This window comes from Sceloporus undulatus, chromosome 1, assembly GCF_019175285.1.
Source record: "Sceloporus undulatus isolate JIND9_A2432 ecotype Alabama chromosome 1, SceUnd_v1.1, whole genome shotgun sequence".
Lineage (NCBI taxonomy): Eukaryota > Metazoa > Chordata > Lepidosauria > Squamata > Phrynosomatidae > Sceloporus > Sceloporus undulatus.
In genome coordinates this window covers 42,925,719-42,938,570 of record NC_056522.1, presented here as the reverse complement: position 1 = coordinate 42,938,570, position 12,852 = coordinate 42,925,719, and positions in this window count along the sequence as shown.

Sequence of the window (12,852 nt, the reverse complement as noted above, 5' to 3'; positions counted from 1 at the left end):
TAAATTAGGAATGACTTGAGGGCACACAACAACAACAACAACAACAACAACAACAAAGGTTATTTTACTGAGTGAGGTCATTGGTCCACCTAGGCTTGCATGTTTTACCTTGATTTGGCAGGGTCTTTCCAGAGTTTCACACTGCAGGAATTTCTTGCCTCTGTTTGAAGAACTGGAATTGAAGCTTGCAACTGAACCTAGCACTGTCTAAATGTAATACTGTGCCATTGGAATCCAATCCCTCTGACGTTTGTGTACAAAATATACCACATGTAATGTCTGAAATGCAGGAAAGTCCCTGGTAAATGTTTATGGCGCAAGCTGCACAAGTTAAACTGGTTGCCTTTGCTTGCTGAGGAGGCAGACTGCCATGAAAGAGAAAAGTCTGTGTTTCCTTGTCTGAACTATGTGTGAATTGGGTCTGCTCCAGAGGTACATCTGACCTCTACAAAATGGCCATGCCCTACATTGTTGGTGAATGCTCTCTTAGAGATCAGTGCAGCTAGTAAATCAATGTACTTATCATCAGTCAAATCCCCTTACTAATACAATGAACACAGTGAGAAGCATTCCCGCTAGGATTCTGTTAAAAAGAGAAGCCAAGCCAGTGTGTGATTAATTGAGCCTATATACATTGAAACTCAGACTCATAACTATCGATTGGTTTCCCTTTAGCCCTGCTGGGAACATTACAGCTTTATTAGAATTTTATGGCTCCAGTCAAGGATACCCTCATCAATTTAACTTGACTCATAGGATGAACGAGATGAAAGTGCAGGAAGAGCTTTATGACAGGGCTGTGTAGGGTGACAGGGATTCTCTAGAACTGATTGTGGGGATAAAAACCACTGAGTTGATTATACAAAGTAACCTAGAAAATCCCAACTTAGAAGCGTCATTTAGTGCCAGGAGACAGGCTATATAACGGTGTGTCACCCTTACCTACTCTTCATAATTTTATCTCTCCAGAGGTCTTAATCAGGGATGGCATGGTCTATGGAAGTCCAATGTTTTTAGAGCCACAGGGATCCATGTTCTAGGCCTCACCTGTTCCTGAAGCTCTTAAAAGGAAAAGTTCTATCTTACTGGGACTACAGTAAAATGGGAGTTTATAATTACACTTGAAGTGCACAAATTTAGATTTACACAACATTTGTGCCAGTCCTCATGGGATTCTATCATAACTTGTGCTCAACAGGAAGTTGCATTGGCAAATCAGTGGTGTATTCAGATATACAGTACACAAAAACAAATGAGGTGGTGTTCAGAGTTTCCAATGAAGGGTTAATATTTAATCACCAGACATTCCTCTTGTCCTGTGAGATTATTGTGCTGATCAAGGGCTAATTTAATGGAGTATAAAAGTAGTTTAAGCTTCGTCAGATGCAGAAAGTGCTCTAGGGATGTAATAAGCTCCTTATTTCACACAGGAGAGGCCAGTTAACTATTTCTAGCGGAGACAGTGGTCCCTTCCTTCTGGGTAAGTCATTGTTTGCTTTACCATTTCTATTAATAACCACCTTTGAAAGCAGGCATTAAGATGGCATGACATAATCCTCAAGAAAAATAAAAGGAAGGGTAGTCTTTTCCTGTTTAGACACAGTGTCCAAAAACAAGAAAAATAGTTTTTAATTACTAGCATTTAATAGTGTGGCAGTTTGCAAGTATTAATATTGTTTTTAGTGTGTTTCAAGGACAAGTTAATTATTTTAAACTGTCCAGTGCCTGCCAGTTCACATAACATCAGGGACATATCTTCCTTTCCTTCAATACATATTTCTGTCATATAGTGGCACAAAGATGCATTAAACAGTAACTGTACGTTTCATTTCTTTATTTGCTCCTGATTTCTTAACCATGGGCAGAGAGGAACCATCAGCCTTCTAACAGCTTGTTGTTGCTTCTGTGTGCCTTCAAGTCATTTCCAGCTTATGATGACCTTAACTATCATGGGGTTTTCTTGGCAGGATTTGTTCAGAGGAGGTTTACCATTGCCTTCCCCTTACGCTGAGAGAGTGTGACTTGCCCAAGATCACCCAGTGGTTTTCATGGCCGAGCTGGGAATCCCCTGAACATCAAATAATGGAAAATGGGTTCAGTATATATTTGGTGTCCCTTCTAAGAAAATATTCCTATTTACCAAGCCAAGGACAAACCACGGCTTCTTAGTAAATAATGCAAATGTGTGCTCTCATGGATCATGTACTTCTGTTTCTGTAGTCATTCATGCTGAATAGTGCCCTTTTCATTGGTGTTCATCTCTGAAGCATTTCATTCATCATATTCTTAGGTGGCAGCATACACGGCTCTCATTTACACTTTTTTTTAAAGGCCACAGCTTAATTCATATGTTAAATACACACTCATCAGACAGTGGCTTTTAAGAAAAACACAGCTTCTAGGAAGCTTTTTCACAGAGATATGTACTATTTTAAGCTTTTGGTTTGGTTGAGGGATTTTGCATCCAGAAAATTTGCCAGCCTGTCTGTATTTCTCAACCACAGCATGTGCTTGGTCAGAACATGTACAGTACACCATGTGAGGAAGGCTGTTGTTGAAACTAAGTGTGATAGAGATTAACATTTTGTTACATCCTGGGCTGAGTGCCACCCAAAACAGGAGGGGACACTAGCATAGATGCCACATATTTTATATTGCTCTGACTCATATCCTATTATGTCAAGCTTGCCTTTAAACTGTGGTGTAGTGTTATATTTTGAAATGCAGGAGATCATCATGATACCAGGGGTGGGAGAGCACAGGTAAATAGCATAATACTCAATTTTTTAGGGTTGGTTGAAATCCAGTGCAAAAACCAAGGAAGATTCCTCTAACATTATAAGCATGAGGCTTCATGCACTAATGCCCAGAGGCCTGCACAGAACTGTTTACTTCTGATTGTAAGCCATCTTGCAAAGAAATTTTACCATTTAAATTGTTGTCATGGCATATATGGCCCATCTTAGAACTTTATCGCACCCGGTTTTTCCTCCGTTACGGGTACGGGAAGAGGATGCTCGTGTGCATGTGTGACCAGCCAAAAATGGATTTTATCACATGCCAAAGTGTCCTCCAAAACCCTGTTCCATCCCTCGGCACCAAGCCGTCCCCGTTCAGTGCTGAGAGGTGCCATTTTCCTCAGTCGGAAAACTTCCGACCAGAACATTTCACGCCCCTCAGCACTGAACAGGGACAGCTTGGCACCAGGGGATGGAACGGGGCCTTTTGGAGGATGCTTTGGTGTGCAACAAAATCCATTTTTGGCTGGTCGTGTACGCACATGAGCATCCTCTTCCCCTACCCATAATGGAGGAAAAAACTGGTGCGATAAAATTCCTAGACTTAGGTAACACTGTGTAATTTTATCAGGTTTTCTAATGGTCTTTCTCCAGATAGGTTCCATGATACTCTTATTCAATGATGGTGTTTTGCTGGGGCTGTTTCCTAATATGTAGGTCAGTGATGGTGAACCTGTGGCACGCGTGCCAGAGGTGGCACTCAGAGCCCTCTCTGTGGGCACATGTGCCATCGCCCCAGCACAGAGTTTGCCAGAGTTTGTTCCTACAAAGTCAGAGGGACATGGCACTTTGCAATAAGTAAGTGGGTTTGGGGTTGCAATTTGAGCACTCGGCTTCTAAAAGGTTCACCATCACTGATGTAGGTGAAAGTAACAGCTAATAAATGAGTAGGGTGATAATTAGGTAATAATTGACTGGATTTATCTCCAAATAACAATGGAAAACAATAGTGAGAGCACTTAGGGCAGTTTCCAAATGGACTTTTATTTCTTCTTCATTTAAAAAGAAACACAGATTTCAACACATGTTCAGAAGCCAGCTAGTAATTATCAGGGTTTTTATAATTGTTTTTCATGAATGGATGTCCATTTGAAAATGATTTTTTTTTTTTGAGGGGGGTAGGCGAATAGGATCATGAGAAAAAACTGTAACGTTACAAAAAACTGTAATGTTACAGTTTTAGGTTTCAATGTGAAACCTCTTAGGAAATAAGAGGATCATGATCAAAAATGATGGGCTCTAGGAAAGGACTTGGTTGGCAACCTATGGCCCTTTAGAAGCTGTTGCAATCCACTTCCTATCAGGCCCAGACGGCATGATATGTGAGCGAAAGCTGTAAGCTCCATGTCACTTAAATGGCATGTCTCTCCTATGGCCCCAGCCAGTGATATGTGAAATGGCTAGGTGTGAGTCAATTTTGCCTTCAAGACAGAAATTTCTGCATCATTTTGCCTGTCATGCCCCCCTCCCTGTAAGCTAGGATGTCTCCAGGGTGAAAATGACATGCATCCAACTCTGCTAAAACCCTTTAATGCACAAAATGCTAGCAATCTTGCTTGTTAAATTAGCTCCTCCATCAACGTTTTGAAATTAGATGAGATTCCGTGAAAATGGGAGAGCGCAGGCATTGCTTTGTCAGCATGAGACATGAATGGCATTTTAATAGTCTACTTAACAGTAATGAAACAGTAATTTATCCTAATTGGTAGGACACTGATTATACAGGAAACGTGATGTACTCACAGACACAGATGGCAGAGTGCAAAAGGGGATGGTGGGGGGAGTAGATAGAAAAATGGGACAAAAAAAAGGAAATGAAAGACGTTCCAATATGGTAAGGAAAATCTGGTAAAGTCACTGTGTTGCATCCAGGATCTGCCACCCATGGATGGAAAGGCTCTATGCTCAGAAGATGTTGCCATCTGATTTTATGGGACTTCCATCTTCATCGCACCACTGCGCATCATATTCATCAGGGTCCCTTCACCATTTAGACAGCCTTTTAATGAAGTGGGTGATGCGTGCATCCAGTTACATGCACCTTAATTTGGATTTTCAACAAAAGGGCATTGTATGGTGCTGTACTGTTTTTAATCTTTATTTTTAAGTAAGATTTTAAATCACTCTAATTCTGTTGTTAGTTAATACTGTTTTAATCTGGCTTTTTGTATGTTTTTAAATTTGTGTATTTTATGCCATTTTATAAGCTGCCTGGGAGAACATTGGGGTATAAATAAAGTGATGGGTGGGTGGGTGGATAAATCCAATCCATTTTGCATATCAGTAGTGGGCATGCTTGAGAGTTGGATCAACTTTGCCAAAAAAAAAAAATAGCACATTAATTGGGACTGATTGCAGTGTCCTTCCCTGGACCTTCATAGACCTCCTTGCCCTTCCTCTGCCATTTCAGCTCCTTTTTAGAAGGAGGGATATTACTCCCAAATATGGTCACCAAAAAGGCAAATTGTGCCCTGGAAACCTGGCCAGGGCACTGTTTGCACTTTGTAATTACCTCTCATGCCCCCCAATTTTGGAGATTTCTTGTTAAAAAACTATAATTGAACAGGCAGTCATTTCTGGTTGCTAAAAACTGCCTGATTTGAGCAAAAAATGGGGGGGGGGTTTAGAGGACAAGTAGTGACCTCCCCCAAGAATCTGGGGGCACCATTTGACATTTTGAAGGCAAATAAAGGGAGAGGGGGTTGATGAGTTCTGCCCTCCTGTTATATTCCTGAAATGTTTCTGAGTACAGGATAAGACTCCAGGTGTCTTGCCAATTGCAAAACACAATAAACAGTGCCATTTTTGGCTGTTATATTGTGCAGATGATCCCTTTCCCTTTCGTTTGGAAAGGTTACCATTTGGACTAAAACCTCCAAAATCCCCACCAGGGAGGATTCTGGGAGTTGTATTTAAAAGGTAATATTTCCAGGCTTGGCAGGAGTGGGGGTATGTCCATGTTCCTCAGTGGCAACATCAGTGAGAGTGGCCAAAGTCACATTTTCAGCATCTTCCCAGTCACTGCAGCAGGATGCTTCCCCTGCAAACATAGGGATCTTGTAGTGCCTTTGAGATTAAATAAACTGAAGAAGTTTGTAGCATAAGCTTTCCTAGTCCACTTCATCAGATGTGTACCCAAACTCATGCTAGAAATTTCTTTCTGTTTGTTTCAAAAGTGTTACAAGATCCCCTTGTATGCTGATGCAGACTAACACAGCCATGTCTTTAAATATTACCATTATTGCTGAAGATGCCCTTACAATGCTACATTTGTTAAACTATTACAATCCTGAGAGAATAGTGGGAAAGTTGGCTTCAAGAACATGAGTACTATGTCCTACTGTAGTCATCTTCTACATGCAAAATATTCTGAGTTACCATTAAGCTATAGCGCTTCCCCAGTCGCTCATGTGGTCAGGGTGGTTATTGGAAAGGAAGAGATGGGAGATGGTAATATATATTATTAACGACATGGTAGACCATGGTATCCTTCTAGAACACCTGAGGGAGTTAAGTATTGGGGGCATTGTGCTCAAGTGGCTCCACTCCTACCTCTTGGCAGATTCCAGATAGTGAGGCTGGGGGACAGTTGCTCTTCTAGGAAAGAGCTGACATCTCTCACCTATAAAGCCCTACATGGCTTGGGCCCGAATTATTTGAGGGACCGCATCTCCCCATATAATCCACCCCGCACACTTAGAACATCCGGGAAGAACCTGTTGGAAATACCATCTTCCAGATATGTCTCCACATCCCAGATGGCCTTTTCTGTAGTAGCCCCGCAGATCTGGAATAGTCTTCCCGAGGAGCTCCGTTTTATGACCCCCCTGGAATAATTTAAAAAGAGACTTAAAACCTTTCTCTTTTGCCAAGCCTTCCCCTCTGTAGAATGAATAGTATTTTCAATGCGACCGATTCCCTACCTTACCCTGCTGTATGTTGTCCATAGAGTTTGTAGAATTTTATATTGGAGTTTATTTATCTTGTTTTTTATTGTGTAATGGTTTTTAATTAGTCTGTAACCCCGCTTCGATCCAATGGAAGAGGCGGGGAAACATAAATAAATTTATTATTATTATTATTATTATTATTATTATTATTATTATTATTATTATCTGGCGTCCCTCAAGACACCATTCTATTTCCCATGCTGTTTAACATTTACATGAGCCGCTGGGAGAGATCATCCGGAGACATGGGGCACGGTGTTATCAGTACGCTGATGACACCCAAATATATTTCTCTATGTCTCTGACTGATGCAGTGATTCAGGATGACATCTCTCCTCTGGATGCCTGCCTTGGGTCGGTAATGGACTGGATGAGGGAAAACAAACTCAAGTTGAATCCATAGAAAACGGAGATTCTTACGATAGGTACCCCAAATTCAGGGAGGGAATTTTGTCAACCAGTCCTGGACGGGGTCACACTTCCCTTAAAGGACAAAGTTCGCAGTTTGGGAGTACTCCTGGACCCATCTTTACAGTTATCATTCCATGTGGATATGATGGCCAGGAGTGCATGGTATCAACTTCGATTGATATGCCAACTGTGTCCCTACCTGGACCAAAAGGACCTTGAAGCAGTGGTACACGCACTGGTAATCTCTCGTTTAGATTTCTGTAATGCTTTCTACATGGGGCTACCTATGTACCAAGTTCGGAAGCTTCAAATGGTGGAAATCCAGAAGCCAGATTGGTCACTGGAACATCTAGATCAGACCACATAACACCAGTATTAAAATCTTTTCACTGGCTACCGATTAGCTTCCGGGCGCAGTACAAAGTGTTGGTTATTACCTTTAAAGCCCTACACGGCTTGGGCCCGAGTTACTTGAGGGAATGCCTCTCCCTACACAATCCACCCCGCACTCTCAGAACAACCGGGAAGAAGTTATTAGAGTATGTAAACACCAAGTCAACAACAACTTCCCACAGGGCATTTACTGCCGTAGCTCCTAAATTATGGAATGGCTTGCCGGAGGAGATCTGTCTCATTATCACCTTAGGTCCTTTAAAATGGCACTTAAGACAGATCTCTTCCAGCAGGCCTATCCACCCAATCTGCTACAAGAGAGTTAGAAATACCCCACCTCTATTTGTAAAGATATGTATTATAAATGATGATTTAGTCTATGTATTATATTGATAGCGGTTTTACTGTTTTATTGAGTGTATTTTATATGAAATTGTAGTTTTTTTATTGTGTAATGTTGTTTCTGTTGTAATCCCACCTCAATCTGCAGGGAGAGGTGGAAAATATAAATAAAAAATTATTATTATTATTATTATTATTATTATTATTATTATTATATAATCCCACTCAGAATTCTTTTGGAGGGTAAAGCATTTTGGGGTAAATATGGCTGATGATAAATTATTATTATTACTATTATTATTATATTACAAACGGGGAGTTGTTGCAGCAGGCGTGTTAAGCATGGGCTTAATTTTCCCATCAAAACTAATGGAATATACGTGCTGAAATGAGCCCTTCATTGATACCTATTACTGTTGGCTTCGTTATACGCAAATTACTGGTGGAAGTCATGCACCACTTTAGCAGATCCTAAATACAGAACAGGCTTTCTATATACTATTCATCAGTATTTGTGGAACAAGAACGAAACCTCACCACCTATTTAAAAAAAAAATCAAAGAGTGTCCAGCAGTGTACAAACGGAGCCAAGATCCCATTCTGTAAAAAGATGAGTTCAAAATGCGCTTCTCTAAAGAACATGCAACATTAATGTCTCCAAACGTTTATTCTATAGCTGTCTGAGTCAGAGGATTAAAATATTATCAGGACTGGCTCTGGGTTAGCCATACAAACAGAGTTGGCTTCTGAGTACTGAGAAGAGGCCTTGTAAAATGCACAAACCATACAAACAAGCACAGTTCTGAAATCTTCCACACAGAGACTTTAAAATAGAATACTGGGACTCAAATATACAGTATGATCCAATGTGTTTCCCACCAAACAGCTAAAATAAATAGTTGAATAGGCCTTTTGAAGGTAGAGACATGAAGACTACATAGTCCAAACTAATGCTTCAAGCCAGGCCTATTTCACCCCTATTTTGCTCTCTTCCTATGTCTACAGTAAACCCATATACTTGACACTGGAGCAGTGGAATGGAGAATACCTAAACTTGTTGAATATGCTGATCTCTACAGCTATCTTCATACAGATAAGTCCATCCTTCAATGAATGTACCTAGAGCAAGTGTTCCCAACCTGGACTGCCCGCACTCCCAGGGGGTGCAAGATGCAGTTTTAGGGTGTGTGACAAAGAGTGGCTTGTGTCTTTGAGTCATTAGTCATCACTTTTTTCTGAATAAATTAGATTCTAATTGTTCAATTTAGTTTTGCATTTTATGAACTGAGTTGAAAGCCTGTTCTTTTAAGTTCAATTTGTTCATTCACAGTGTTATATGTGGTTTAAAAATTAGAAATTAGATCTCTTTATCTTCAAATATGATTATTACTTTTGTAAGGGGTACCAACATTCATCAAAAATTTCCTAGGGCAGTGGGACATAGAAAAGGTTGGGATGAGAACCACTGGCCTAGAGGCACAACTTGCAGAGGTGCCAAAAATCAGTCTCTGAAGCATACCTATCACCTCACTGCATATTTGAAGCTTTTCATGGTTCATTTCAGCAACACTGAGTGATGCACAGGAAAACCAAGTGAGGGGTGTTGTTGCCCAAAGCTTACCAGGAATGCAATCCAGCTTCTTTGTGAAATCCAAACAGGTGGAGACAAGTACCCTTTCCTGAACATTCACACTGCTCATCATCTTTCCTTCTTCAGAATATATATGCCCACATTTCTTCCCCATCCTGGTTGCTACCTCTTTTTTCTGTGCATGACCTCAGCCCCCCACCCCCCACTTCAACATATGGAGAAGTGAAGGTGTTCCCTGGAGGAAAGAGCAGGTGGGCAGTGGAGCCTGCAGGTTTTTGTGTAAATGAGAACCAGTCTTTAGACCCAGGTAGGTAAGTTCGGCCCAGAGGCCAGATATGGCCTCCACCCTCTAAAACACCAAAGTGCTACCAGAAGTGGGGTTTCTCTTAAGAAGGGTTTCCCCTTACTTGGGAAGAAATTGGCTGATGATAGCAACAAAAAGGGGGGGTGGAACCAGTAGTGACAAAAATGCAGAAGATGGAATGAAAATGGGTCCCCACCCTATATGCAATTGCCCACTTCTGCATAGGTCCATGCAAAGGAGAAATAAAAGTCCAGTGAGAAAATGATATTGGCCAAAAACACGCACCCTACCAACTAACAAAAATGGCAGGATCTCTTAGATATTCAAAACATATTCACTGGGGAGGTTAAATTTGAATATTTGGAATTAGATGGTGCCATTGGCATTACTGGATCTACTGTTAAGCAAAGTGGCTCTAGCATGAATCCTATTGTTGTTGTTGTGTGCCTTCAAGTTGTTTCTGAGTTATGAAGACCCTAAGGTAAGCCTATCTAGGGGTTTTCTATGGCTGAGAGTATGTGACTCACCCAGGGTCACCCAGTGGGTTTCCATGGCCAAGCAAGAACTCACACCCTGATCTCTAGAGTCATAGTCCAGTGCTCAAACCACTACACCATACTAGCTCTCTGAATCCTGTTGTTAGACCTGTCCAGGATAGATAACCGGGGGAAACCGACTCAAGCTGAATCCAGAGAAAACGGAGGTACTTGTGATAGGTTCCCCTGGTCCAGGAATGGCGGTGGTTCCACCTGTCCTGAATGGGGTCACGCTCCCTGTGAAGGACTCCGTACGCAGTCTGGGGGTGCTTCTTGACTCGTCGCTTCACCTGACTGCTCAGGTGAATGCGACGGTCAAGAGCACTTGTCATCAGCTTCGGCTTATTCGCCAGCTGCGTCCATACCTGGCCCAGAGGGACCTAGAAACTGTTGTACATGCTCTGGTAACCTCGAGACTGGATTTCTGCAATGTACTCTACATGGGGCAACCCTTATACCAAACCCAGAAGCTTCAAATGGTGCAGAACATGGCAGCCAGGCTGGTCACTGGCGTCTCCAGGGCCAGCCATATAACTCCTGTGCTGAGAGATCTCCATTGGCTGCCCATTCGCTTCCGGGCCCAATATAAGGCGTTGGTAATTACCTATAAAGCCCTAAATGGCTTGGGCCCAGGATTCCTGAAGGACCGCCTCTCCCCGTACATTCCGCCTCGCACCCTCAGAACATCTGGGCAGCATTTCCTGAAGGTACCTGGGGCTAGATTATCCTCCACCACACGGAGGACATTTTCCACTGCTGCCCCAGTCCTTTGGAACACGCTGCCCACTGAGCTCCGCTCGACCACCACCCTGGCCCAATTCAGGAAGGACCTGAAAACCTTCCTGTTCCAACAGGCATTCCCCGATTAAAATCCTGTGGGCCTCCCTCCTCTTCCGTGGCCAAGAGGTTGGGCTATGGGGCTTTTTTGTCTGTTATTTTTATTGGATGGTTTGATATAATTGTATTTTAATCTTTATGTATTGTATGTATTGTCATTTTAACCCTGTTGTAAGCCGCCCTGATCGCAGGAAGGTGCGGGAGAGAAATAAAACCTTTATTTATTATTTATTATAACTCTATTGGATATAATTACATTTGCTTACATGTTCACTCACCACTCAACAATTGAATCAGTGGATCTACTCTAAATGAAACGAAACAAAAGGATGATGGCCTCTGGCAACAAATTTTTGATGCCAGGCAAAGTCAGCAAATCCTTGGGTTTTTAATTTACTATAATGTGGTATTATATTAAAGCAATATAATAAACTGTAGCTGGCATTCTGTATTGCAGTTACGGATCATAATATGGAGTTACAGATCTGTAACTCCTCTGTATTCCGTAAGACTACATAGTCTCACTGTAAGCCTACATAAATCTCCCTCAAGTCCACCTGAACAGCCAGCAGCTACATCAAGTGAAGGAAGTCTGTTCAGTTGCCAGTCAGAATGCAAGGAGGAAAAAGTTTTCATCCTTGCCCATCAGTGAGCAAGCAGGACTCCCTTGCAATTCTTTGTCGCAGCCTCACTCACTGGTGGGAGGGGCCCAGGAACATCCTCTTCCTTATTCCCCAGTTGGCACTTGAATAAATCCCCTTTGCCCAATACAGCTGCCAGCATTTAAAGTGGGTTTGGGGATCAGTCCAGGAGATATTTTTTAATTACACACGTAACAAATAGTTGATATAGAATTATTAATTTAGTCTTACTCTGTATTACTAGGAACATAGGGAAATTCTTGTGAGAATTTCTGCTTTGGCCACTGTTATTCAGAAATGCATATTATTCCCCAGGTATGCTTTTGAGGATAAGTATAAGAGTAGGGATGATATTCTTGATTCAAAAATCCACATTAGCATCCCTAATCAATAGTGAGGAAGAGTGTGTGCATTATAATATCAATTCATGGTCAGACTCCTGTTGGTGACTTGCACATGCATAGGTTCCTCTACAGAAAAAGTTGGATATTTTTGTCCAATGCTCAATGTCCATATTCAGTTCAAGGTCATGGAAGTAGAGTTGCACATGCAGTGCAGATGCAGATGATCTTCTGGTTGTGCATTCAGTTGTACATCCAATTGCCTGTTCAATCCCATGATGTTGCAATTCACCACAAGATGGCATAATACAATGAGTACATAATGTCCCATGGGAAGATTTACACTACACAAATGCAGGATCTCAGCCTGTACCTGTTGCATCTACAAACTTTTCTGGTCACTTGTGGACAGTCTAGTCTTGCCATTTGCCTTGGTCTAGTAGTTTATTATCAGGTAAGCTATTTGATCTAAACTGGGAACAAGAATATGTGTGAGAAACAATCTTCTATGCTCGTGTCAAACCTAACCAGAGTGAAGTCAGTACTCCTTTAGAGTGTGTTTTTGAATTGTGTTATGACTCTAACCCTTGGGTGAACCACAACAGTAACACAAGTAGAATCCCTGCAGCCAGAATAATTGCCTTTGCAACTCTTTTACATCCTGTCACTCAATGATGGATTCATGCTGAAGCTCTTGGATGAAATAGG